Below are 13163 nucleotides of genomic sequence, written 5' to 3' on the forward strand. Positions count from 1 at the left end.
ATCACCATAGAATCTAGGTAACAAAGAGGACTCTAAGAGAAATATACATTGTCCCCTGGAGATGGGGAAAGGGACAAGATCTCCTGAGCAAATTGGGACCAGGGGGGAGGGGAGAGGGAACTAGAGAATGAGAAGGGGAGAAGATGAGGGGTGAGGAGGACATGAGGGAGCAGAAAGGTTGTGTGTGTGGGGGGGGGGGCAGAAGAAAACAAGATAGGAGATACCATAATAGAGGGAAACTTTTTAGGTTTAAACAGAAATCAGGCACTAGGAATGTTTGGAGAGCTACAAAGATGACACCAACTAACAATCTAAGCAACAGAGCAGAGGCTACCTTAAATGTCCTTCCCTGATAATGAGATTGATGACTAACTTATATGCCATCCAAGAGCCTTCATCCAGCAGCTGGTGGAAGTAGAAGCAGACACCCATAGCTAGTCACTGAATTGAACTGGAATCCAGTTGCAGAGAAGGACAAGTGATGAGAAAAGCGGTCCAGAACAGGCTGGTGAAGCCCACAGAAACAGCTGACCTGAACAATGGAGAGGTCTTGGTCCCCAGACTGATAGCTGGGAAACCAGTATGGGACTGATCCAGACCCCAGAAATGTGGGTTTCAGTGAGGAGACCTTGGAAATCCATGGGGCCTCCTGGAGTAGATCAGTACTTATCCCTAGCATAGGTGTGGAATTTGGGAGCCCATTCCACATAGAGGGATACTCCCTGAGCCAAGACACATGGGGGTGGGCCTAGGCCCTATCCCAAAAGATATAACAGACCCTGAAGACCCCCTATGGAAGGCCTCACCCTCCCTGGGGAGCAGAAATTTTATGTGATAGGTAGGGTTTTAGTTGGGGGGATGTAGGGGATGAGGGGAGGGAGATAGAACTGGGATTGACACATAAAACAATATTGCTTCTAATTCAAATAAAAAGGGAAACAAAGAATATCCATTGAGGCTGAATATATGATTTCAATGTTGCTTTTAAATCTTTATTGTATGTGTGTCTCTATAGCATACATATGAATTTATATAAATATATATGTATTTGTGTGTGTGTGTAACATATATGTGTATGGGTGTCCACAGAGGTCACAATAGGATGTCACCTCACCTGGAACTAGAGTTACAAGTGGTTATGAACTGGTTGTGTGATTCCCAGTGTGGGTACTAGTAGCCAAACTCATGACATCTGAAAGAGCAAAATATGCTCTTAAGAGTTGAGCCCATTATTTTATGCTTACAATAAATATTGAAAACACATATCCAAGTCAGAGAACATAATTCTTGCCTAATACTGCTCTGAAATGGTAGAATCTCAAATAGAATCTCTACTCATTATTAGCATTGAATGAGAGGTTATGACTATTCCACATGGGAAGAGTAAAAGCAACTTGAAAAAATACTTGTGCGTTATCCTGCTGTGGAACATCACAGCATCTTAGAGACAGATTGGTAAAACAGAAGTTTTATGAGGCCCAGGTAATTTCCCATTAATATTCTTACATTAGATTGAAGAACATAACAAAGGAAATAGATAACTCTCAAATCTCATATCAACAATGGTGGCGAAAAACAGTTTTCCCATGATTTCAATCTAAAGTATATAATAAAATTTTGAAACACAAGTTGACATGAATATACATGAGGGAAGGGATATTTCTAATAATTTAAGCCATATTCCTTTAATTTTTCCTTCATGGAACTTAATATGAAGAACTAAAGGTCAGCATTCGTTATCATCTCTTTAGGTCCTTATTGTACTCAGGGAGTAGTGCTTTTAAGCTTGTAATTGCTCATGAATTGTAGAACATTTGACCTGGTAACTTTGGAAGGCCTTTGAACTATGCTAAGTTAGTAGACAATGATAAAGGAGGATGTAAAACATGCATGATAGATAATAATCAGAGAAAATGTTTAAGCATGGTGCAATGTTTATTTGTCCCCCGCCATGGTCTCTATCCAATCAACATTTCAAATTAACTCAGAAACTCGATTTCTATCACAAAGCCTGCAAGTTATATACATTTCATAAGGACTTCTCAAAGCTATTTGATTGGGATCCACTATTCTTAACTGCCCCCCTTCACTAAGCAAGCTATATGTTCACTGAGAATCATCTGTGCCTCTTCCTAAATCTCCTTTTTTTTTGACAAGTATACTTTTATTACTTCTTTCATTATTTATACAATTTAATGGACTATGAGCTTGCAAAAAAAAAGCAGTTTTCTTGAAAACTGTTTATTGCTCTCAAAATACTAATAAAGGCAAGTTGGAGGAAAATCCTCTTTGAGCTACTTAGAGGAATAAAGATTAAAAAGACAAAAAGAAAATTACAAAAAAATCTATAAAGAATCTAACCTTTGATTGCTTCACAATGTGATTTCTCACGTCACTTAAAAAGAAGCTAAAGCTATACAGTGGAATAAAGAAAGCATCTTCAACAAATGGTCCTGGAATAACTGGATGCTGGCATATAGAAGACTGCAGAAAGATCCATGTCTATCGCCATGCACAAAACTTAAGTACAAAAGGATCAAAGACCTAAACATAAATCCAGCCACACTGAACTTATTAGAAGGGAAAAGTAGGAAATACTCTTGAACAAATTGGTACAGGAGACCACTACCTGAACCTTATACAAGTAGCACAGATCAACAATTAATAAATGGGACCTCCTGAAACTGAGAAGCTTCTGTAAGGCAAAGGACACAGTCAACAAGACAAAACATCAGCCCACGGATTTGGAAAAGATATTCACCGACCTCACATCCAAAAGAGGTCTGATCTCCAAAATGTACAAAGAAATCAAGAAGCTAGTCTCCAAAACACCAAATAATCCAATTAAAAATTGGGGTACAGAACTAAATAGACAATTTTCAATGCAGAAAATTAAAATTGCTGAAAGTGTTCAACATCCTTAGATATCAGGAAAATGCAAATCAAAAGGAGTTTGAGATACCATCTTACACCTATCAGGATGGCTAAAATCTAAAACACCAATAACGGCTTATGCTGGAGAGGTTGTAGACAAAGGGGAACACTCCTCCAGTGGGAGTGCCAACTCGTACATCCACTTTAGAATTCAGTATGGCTATTCCTCAGGAAAATGGGAATCAGTCTACCACAAGATCCAGCAATTCCACTCTTAGGCATATACCCAAAAGAAGCACATTGATACAACAAGGGCATCTGTTCAACTATGTTCATAGCAGCATTATTTGTAATAGCCAGAAACTGGAATCATCCTAGATGCCCCTCAACTGAAAAATGGATAGAGAAAATGTGGTACATTTACACAATGGAGTACTACTCAGTGGGGGGAAAAACAAAACAAAACAACAAAAAACAATGGAATCTTGAAATTCACAGGCAAATGAGTAGAACAAGAAGAAACCATTCTGAGCTAGCTAACCCGTCACAAAAAGACAGGTATCATATGTACTCACTCATATGTGGATTTTAGACATAGAGTAAAGGATTGCCAGCCTACAATCCACATCACCAGAGAAGCTAGCAAACATGGAGGGCCCAAAGAGACATACATGGTCCCCTGGAGAAGGGGAAAAGGACAAGATCTCCTGAGCAAATTTGGAGCAGATGGGGAAGGGCGAGGGAACTAGGAGAATGAGAACAGGAGAAGAGGAGGGGTGAGGAGGACATGATGGGGCAGGGAGGTTGAGTTGGGGGAAGAACAGAAGAGAGCAATACAAGAAATACTATAATAGATGGAGACATTATAAGTTTAAAGAGAAATCAGGCACTAGGCAAATGTCTGGAGAGCTACAAAGAAGATACCAACTAACAATCTATGCAACAGAGGAGAGGCTACCTTAAATGCCCTCCCTTGGTAATGAGATTGATGACTAATTTATATGCCATCCTATAGCCTTCATCCAGTATCTGGTGGAAGTAAAAGCAGACACCCACAGCTAAACCTTGAGCTAAAGTGAAACTCAGTTGTAGAAAAGGAGGAGTAATGAGCAAATTGGTCCATACCAGGCTGGTGAAACCCAGAAAAAAGCTGACATGAATAAAGGAGAGCTCTTGTACCCCAGACTGATAGCTGGGAAACCAGCCTGGGACTGAACCAGAACCCCTGAATGTGGGTGTCAGTGAGGAGACCTAGGATATCTATGGGGCCCCTTGTAGTGGATCAGTACTTATCCCTAGCATAGGAATGGACTTTGGGAACCCGTCTCACATGTAGGGATACTCCCTGAGCCTAGACACAAGGGGGTTGGCCCAGGCCCTATCCTAAAAGATGTGATAGATTCTGCGGAACCCCTACGGAAGGCCTCACTCTCTCTGGGGAGCAGAAAGTGTATGGGATAGTTATGGTCTTAGCTGGGGGAGTTAGGGGAGGAGGGGAGGGAGAGGGACTTGGCATTGACATGTAAAATTATCTTCTTTCTTATAAAAATAAAAATAATTATAAAAAGCAGAGAGGAGACAGAAGCTTAGGATATAGGTATGATGGAGGGATTAGTTAAAGAGTGGAAAGGGATCAATAGAAGGTGGAAGTGGGATATGAAATTTGTTTTGCCACATTGCATTTCACTAGCAATAATTCTGGAGACTTCTTAGAACAATCTCCTCAGGACTATCCTAATGTAGGCAGGAGAAGACTTTCTTCAGAAGAATTGATGATGGATTCAAATAAAATTTTATTTGACTAAAAAAAATAATATGGAATTAAAGACAAATAGTAAATTGTTAGCTTACTTATAGAAAATATGAAATGTAGTTATTAAGGCAGAATATGTGAAGCAAAACTAAATCAAAACATAAATAAAAAGAACCGTAACCCTAATAGAGCTGCAGAAATAGTAAAGTCATATAAAGTGAAGTAAATTCTCTCTTTAAATGGGATGTCCTCTGAATTTATCATTTATATTAAATAAGTTGAAAAACAGACTTCTATATAATACATGGTACAAGAAATCTATTTTAAAAACACCTGCCAAGCCCTACCCAGGCTGGGGAGTGGAGGGTGGATGGGGTGGGGGGCAGGTGGGAGGTTGTGGGAGAGGGGTGGGGGAGGGAGGAGGGATTGACATGTGAAGCAAGCTTGTTCCTAATTTGAAGTTATAAAAAAATTACAAAAAACCCCACCTACCCAAGAACCACTCCTTTCCTCTTCCTTCCTTCCTTCCTTCCTTCCTTCCTTCCTTCCTTCCTTCCTTCCTTCCTTCCTCTCTTCCTTTCTCTCCTCCCACTGCTTAAATAATGTCCACTCCATCATTATGACTTGTGTGAAGCTTATTGTCCTTTATAAAATAAGAATGAATTGAACTCAGAATAACTTAGTTCCTGATTGTCTTCAATTTTCAGATACATTGCTTTTGCCCATAGAAAAAAGTCACCTTCACAATCTAAATGTCCACAGAATCATAAGGTATTCATGATGATACATGCTCCTCTCTCTAGTAAAATAAATGGTGATACTAAATATATTACTGTTCAAACTACTGAAAGAGATATACAGACACCGCAGAGTCACAAATCTTTTTACAGACAATCTGTCCTTCCTGCAAAATTCACTAGGGCAATAGTGGCACAGAACTTGTAGGAGTAGCCAACCAATGTCTAATTTTACTAAGGCCCATTCCTAGAGGAGGAACTCATATAAGACACTGCTTGAGTAACCAAGAACGCAGAGACTAAATAGCCAAAAGTTATAGGGTAAAACCAAAAAACACTGGTGAAAACAAACAAACAAACAATAACCAAAACAAAATAAAAACAAAGAAAAAAAAACAAACCAACTACAAAACAGTAAAATGAGTCCTAATGATATTCTGCTGTACTGATAGATCAGTGCTTTTTTTAGTCATCATCAGAGAGGCCTCTTCTGGCAGCAGATGGGAAAATATGCAGATAACCACACACAGACATTATACAGATATGCTAAATTGGAGGTCTTCATCAAATCCCTTTCATCAGAGCTCAGGGAATCCTGAAGAAAAGGATGTGGAAAGGTTTTAAGAATCAGAGTGGAGAGAGCACAGCAAGAGAACTTGGCCCTCTGACTCAGCTAATTGAGGTACCTTTGAGCTCAGGGACTGACAAGTGACACAGCAACCATAATGACTGTGGAAGTCTACACCAGGTCCTCTGAATGTATATTGTAGCTATTAGCTAAGTATTTTTATGAGTTGCCTGACTATGAGAACAAGTGGACCTCTCACCCTTTGGCCTGCTCTTGGGATATTTTTTTCCTCCTGTTGGGTTGCTACGTCCTATTTCAATGTGAAAGATTTTACTTCATCTTACAATATTTTGTTTCATCATGTTTGGGTTGTTATGTCTTAGAAGCCTATCTTTTCTAATGAGAGACTGAAATGGAAGAGATGGAGAGGGGAGGAGAGATTGGGAGAAACTATGAGGAGTGGAGGGAAGGGAAAGTATAACAAGGAAATATTGTCTAAATAAAGGATCTATTTTCGATAATAAAAAAAAATCTGGTCGAAGTAGTGAAGACTGAGGACACTGCTGACAAGTTCTCATCCTTCCATGGAGGATGAGGCTTGTTGGTGTTTTGCTGTCCTTTGAGTCTATCCATGATGGTTATGAGTTTCTTACTCCGTGAGGGAGAAGAAAAGATTGAAAAGATTCAATTTCCCTTTAATGCCACAAAATATACATTCAGTTTTTCAATGCTCTCTTATATGAGGTACAGATTAATGTTTAGTCAATCCTAGATTCTGCCAGATGGGGAATATAATTGGATTTATATTCACAGGAGTAGAACAGGCATATACTCATGATATATCATGAATTAGACATTTAAAAAATCTTTTTGAAAACTTTATACATGAGTTCTGCACTAGACATTTTCTATTAGCTATTTCAAAATTACTGACAGATAATCTTTAAACACTTACATTCTTGTAACAAAGCTATCTGGAAACTTGTGTGTGCATTCCTTCACAGGACAGCCTTCAGAATTCCAATGTACTGGCTGTTTGCCTGATGAACACCCTAACAGGTCACCTTCTGTAAAAGATTTCCATTTGACAAGAGCAAGCAGTGTTATATAAAAAGAGTTGACAGGAGACAATACCAACTCCAGAGTAGGAAAGGGATCTAGAGTGTAGTATGAAATGCTCAGAAATGAGAGGTAAGCTTATTGAGGCTGTGATGACAAAGATGAAAAATGCAACCAAGCATGGATGACCTATGAAAAGGCATGAATGGTGGGCATTTCTGAGATCTAGGAGACTGATGTATCAGAGAAACGAAGTGATTAGGAAGGAAACCACGGCATCAATTATCCACTGATGACAACACTGAAGGTCTCAATACCGAGTGTCAAGTTGTAAGGCGTATCCTAGAATTGAGGTCAGAAGGCTATGAATCAGCAGGGTTTATTTGAAGTCAGAAAGAGATGAACATACACACCAAGTCCAGAATTTAGTGTGTAATACAACTCCTGCTTCTAAGACCCAGGGATCATTCAAAGACAGGGAGGAAAGATTGTACCAAGATGGGAGATCAGAGAGTTTCCTATGAGATTGAAAAATTGCATCTTTAACAGGAAGCACAAAACAGTGAGGAAACTGGAAGTAGATGAAGCTTTTGACACAGTAGCTCCAGCTAGGCTTCACCTACCTATAACTTCTCCAAATAGTGTTAACAACTGGGGACCAAGTACTCAAAGTCTGAGCATATGGATGATATTTGTTAGTCAAACTACCATAATAAGGACCCTGTGTACATCAATATCAGGATGGGACATACTGGAGTATTCTTGAGACTGGAATAACAAACAACTTCCAAAGTAAGTAAGAACCAAGATTTTGCTTAAAATCCACTCACAATATGTATTACTTTCACTAAAGAGATGTTTTTCTAATGGTCATTAATATTGATCCTTCCCACCTTTGAGTGAATATATATATTATATATATATATATATATATTATATATATATATATATTACAATACAAACACCAGAGCATAGAACATAGAGCATAGAACATGTGCATACATACAAATGTGAGCATAGAGAATGGACATGAGCATATCTTGGAAGAAAGCAATGCTGATCACTTCTCAAAGAAAATTTTGTTATATTGATTTCAAAGAAATAGCAGTAAATCAAACTGTGGACCCATTGTCTTTGCTTTACTAGTTAAATTGATTATTGGATAGTACTGAAAAATAGGAAATCTTTAGTATGTACCCTCAAAGTATCTTCAGTTAGAGAAATTCATGTTACAGAAATAATTATTCTTCTATACCATTAGCCTAAATACATATAACTGTATTAATCTTGGAGAAAATTCCTTTATGTATTAGATTAACCTTGCTCCCACTTTTTATATTTTAATATATATGGCTAATGAATCAAGACTAATGAATTTAATAAGAAGAGTGCTTTACTACAAGGAGTGATTTTAGTGACAAATCTCTACTTTTAGTAAATGTACAATATGTTTGTAGTAAATCAGATTCTGTCCTCATGAAAAATCTCAGATGTAATTTAGAAAACCCACAGTCCCCATTATATTATCAAATGACAAATTTAAATTTTCTGTCTCACAAATTAATTCTCTTTCTATTATCCATTCTATAATTATTACCTGCAACAAAGACATGTCAAAGGCAGAGAAAATGCATTGCATTATAAATTTTGGTGGCCTAGAAGCCTCTCCCACCCCATCCTTAGTATTTGATGGGCTCAGAGTGTATAGGTGCTTGCTATCAAGCATGGATGTCTGAGTTCTGAATTATCTGGATCCACATGGTAGAAGGAGAGAGCTGACTCCTGAAAGTTGTCTTCTGACCTCCACAGGTTCATAGTGGCATGTACAGTCCCATCTTTCCTATAAAATGAATGATGAATATAAAACAAGAACACATAAGCATTCATGTCCATGCTTCCATTCCTACTCATTTTATCTCATATTCTTCATTATTTTCAAAAAATATTAAATGAGGGTTTGTGATGGGGGAAGTGCTTCTGTGTATGTTTTTGTCTTATTGGATGATAAATAAAGTACTTTTTGGCCAATGAGGTGGCAAGTTAGGCGGGACTAGGAGTCAAGGAGGATTCTGGGAAATGTAGTAAAGAAGTGATGATCCAGGCAAGAAATGACATAGCAGGGAGACTCATACATAAACAAGGGAAGAAGGAAGTGGGCCCCTTCTCTTTGTCCAGAGTCACCATGTGACGAGGAAGCCAATAGAAGGCATCTGATAAGTCTTATAAATATATACAGATTTATGATAATTAAGACTTAGCTAACAGATGAGAATCGTAGTCATTGGCCAAGCAGCATTTGTACTGAATAGAATTATTTGGGGCCCTAACTTGGCAGGCAGAACTCAGGCAGCTCACGGAAAGTGCCCACATGTTGGTAGGGTTTGGGTGGGTTTTTGCGGATTTATCATAACAAGTTTGGGGATGGTGATGTGCACTTTTATTTCTAGCACTCAAAAGGCAGAAGCAAGTGTGTCTCTGAGAGTTTTATGCCATCATGGTCTACATAGTGAGCAGTAGGCCAGCCAGCACTTCATGGTGAGATCCTTCTTCAAAAATCAAACAAGAAACTCTGTAGGTCAAGCAAAAAATATTCTCTATATTATACTATCAGGTATCTATAACCTGTGAACAGTTAATGTGAAACGAAACTAGAAACTATACAGCTATTCAGGTATTTGTTTAAAAATTTATTTTGGTTGTGATTTTTTTCTTCCCAAAGCTTTCATTTTAATTGTGCTTTGTAGCATAAATGGGGATTACATATCAATTCTAGAAAAATACAAAGGGTATGAAATTGCTCCAACAACTAAAATTTGCTAAAAGGCTCCCTTTTTCTCTTGTATTCTGATAACTTCTAGACAATGGTCACAACTTCCTTCCTTCCTTCCTTCCTTCCTTCCTTCCTTCCTTCCTTCCTTCTTTCCTCTCTTCTTCCTTCCTTCACTCTCCCTCCCTCCTTCCTTCCCTCTCTTCCTCAACCCCTTCTTTCCTAATGTTTTAAATTTTATTTTTTGTATATGGACAGTTTATCAGCATGTATATCTGTGTACTACGTGTATGTCTCCTACTTATAGAGGCCAGAGGAAGGTGTTGGCACCCTTTGAACTGAAGTTTCAGATAGCTATGATCTGCCATGTGGGTGCTGAGAATTTAACCTGGGTTCTCTGTAAGAACCACTAGTGCTCTTTACTGGTGAGCTATCTCTCTCACCCCAAGTCAAAACTATTTTGTTTAAATTAATTTTTTCATCTAACATATCTTCATCATATTCTTTCCTCTCCTTCATGTTCTCAAAGATCATCCCAATGCAGTGATTTAAATGAAAATGGCCCCATAGGTTCATAGTGAGTGGCACTCTTATGGGGTGTGGCCTTATTAGAAGAAGTGTCAGTCTGGCTAGCTTTAAGGTTTCAGAAGGTCAAGCAAGGCCTGGTGTAAATTTAAATCATTTTATTTATAAGAGTTACAGTGACCATAGGATAGCAATAAAAATTCCTAAATAAAGTAAGACAAAAGTTAGTACCAGCAGTGGGGTATTTTTGTAATAGGCCTGATCATATTTCTTAGTGGAATGTAGACTTTGGAACTTTGGACTAGGAAAACAATTGAACATTTTTTGTTTGTTTTTGTTTTTGCTTTTTTTTTATTTTAACTAGAAAGAAAATTATTTTACATGTCAATCCCAGGTACCTTTCCCTCCCCTCTTGCCCTGTCACAACAAATAACTCCCTACCTATCCCATACCCTTTCTGCTCCCAAGGGAGCCTGATTTCTCTTTAAACCTATTATGCCTCCCTCTATTATATTATCTGTCAAACTCTTTTTACAAGGCTACAATTACCTTTGTACTCAAGCGACACAAAGACACAACTAAGACAGAGAACTACAGACCAATATGCCTCATGAACATTGATGCAAAAATACTCAATAAAATACTGGCAAACAGAATCCAAGAACATATAAGAAAAATCATCCAACACGCCTTCATTATAAAGGTTCTGGAGAGATCAGAAATAACAGGAACATACCTGAATATAATAAAAAAAATATATAGTAAGCCAACAGCCAACATCAAATTGAATGGAAAGAAACTCAAAGCTATTCCTCTAAAATAAGGAACAAGATAAGGCTGTCCACTCTATCCATATCTCTTCAATATTGTCCTTGAAGTTCTAGCTAGAGCAATAAGACAACAAAAGGAGATCAAGGAGATACAAATTGGAAAGGAAGAAGTCAAGCTTTCACTGTTTGCAGATGATATGATAGTCTACATAAGCAAATTGGAAAACTCTACCAGGGAACTCCTTGAGCTGATAAATACCTTCAGTAAAGTGGCAGGATACAAGATTAACTCAACTAAACAGTAGCCCTACCATATATGGATGATAAATATGTTGAGAAAGAATCAGGGAAACATCACCATTTACAATAGCCACAAACAACACAAAATACCTTGGGGTAATGATGACCAAAAAAGTGAAAGACCTGTATCATAAGAATTTTGAATCTTTAAAGAAAGAAACTAAAGAAGATACCAGAAAATTGAAGGATCTCCCATGTTCTTGGATAGGTAGGATCAACATAGTAAAAATGGCAATCAAAATCCCCATCAAAATCCCAGCACAATTCTTCACATAACTTGAAGAAACAATTCTCAACTTTATATGGAAAAAAGAAGACCCAGGATAGCCAAAAGAAGCCTGTACAATAAAAGAACTTCCAGGGGCATCACCATCCCTGATTTCAAACTCTATTATAGAGCTGTAGTCCTGAAAAGCTTGGTATTGGCACAAAAATAGACAGTTACACAATTGGAATCGAGTTGAAGACCCTGATATCGACCTGCACACCTGAATTTTGACCAAAAAGCTAAAGCTATACAATGGAATAAAGAAAGCATCTTCAACAAATGGTCCTGGAATAACTGGATGCTGTCATGTAGAAGACTGCAGAAAGATCCATGTCTATCACCATTCACAAAACTTATGTTCAAAAGGATTAAAGACCTAAACATAAATCCAGTTACACTGAACTTATTAGAAGAGAAAGTAGGAAATACCCTTGAATGAATTGGTACAGGAGACCGCTTCCTGAACATAACACTAGTAACACAGACACTGATATCGACAATTAATAAATGGGACCTCCTGAACCTGTGAAGCTTCTGTAAGGAAAAGGACACAGTCAACAAGACAAAATGACAGCCCACGGATTGGGAAAAGATATTCACCAACCCCACATCTGACAGAGGGCTGATCTCCAAAATGTACAAAGAACTCAAGAAGCTATTCTCTAAAATACCAAACAATCCAATTGAAAAGTGGGGTACATATCTAAATAGACAATTGTCAATAGAGGAACCTAAAGTGGATGAAAGACACATGGAAAGTGTTCAACATCCTTAGCCATCAGGGAAATGCAAATCAAAACAACTCTGAGATACCACTTCATACCTGTCAGAAGGGCTAAAATCAAAAACATCAATGATAGTTTATGCTGGATAGGATGTGCAGATAGGGGAACACTCCTCCACTGCTGGTGGAAGTGCCAAATTGTACAGCCACTTTGGAAATCAGTATGGCGATTTCTCAGTCTACCACAAGATCAGTTAGGCATATACCCAAAAGAAGCACATTCATACAAAAAGGACATCTGTTCAACTATGTTCATAACAGCATTTTTCATAAGAGCCAGAACCTGGAAACAACCTAAATGCCCCTCAACTGAAAAATGGATAGAGAAATGGTGGTACATTTACACAATGGAGTACTAATCAGCAAGGAAAAAACAAAACAAAACACATGAAAAAAGCAATGGAATCTTGAAATTCACAGGCAAATGGATGGAACTAAAAGAATCCATTCTGAGCGAGGTAACCCAGTCACAAAAAGACAAATGTGGTATGTAGTCACTCATATGTGGATCTTAGACATAGAGAAAAGGATAACATCCTACATTCCACATTGCCAGAGAAGCTAGTAAACAAGGAGGACCCCAAAATAGACATACATGTCCTCCTGGTGAATCGGAAATGGACAAGATCTCCTGAGCAAATTGGGAGCGTGGGGCAGGGATAGGGAACTAGGAGAAAAATTGGACATTTTAAGCAGAGCTTAAAGGGCCATACAAGTATGATCAGTGGAAACATTAGTGCTGAGGATGATGTGGACTG

This window comes from Cricetulus griseus, chromosome 8, assembly GCF_003668045.3.
Source record: "Cricetulus griseus strain 17A/GY chromosome 8, alternate assembly CriGri-PICRH-1.0, whole genome shotgun sequence".
In the NCBI taxonomy this organism is placed as follows: domain Eukaryota; kingdom Metazoa; phylum Chordata; class Mammalia; order Rodentia; family Cricetidae; genus Cricetulus; species Cricetulus griseus.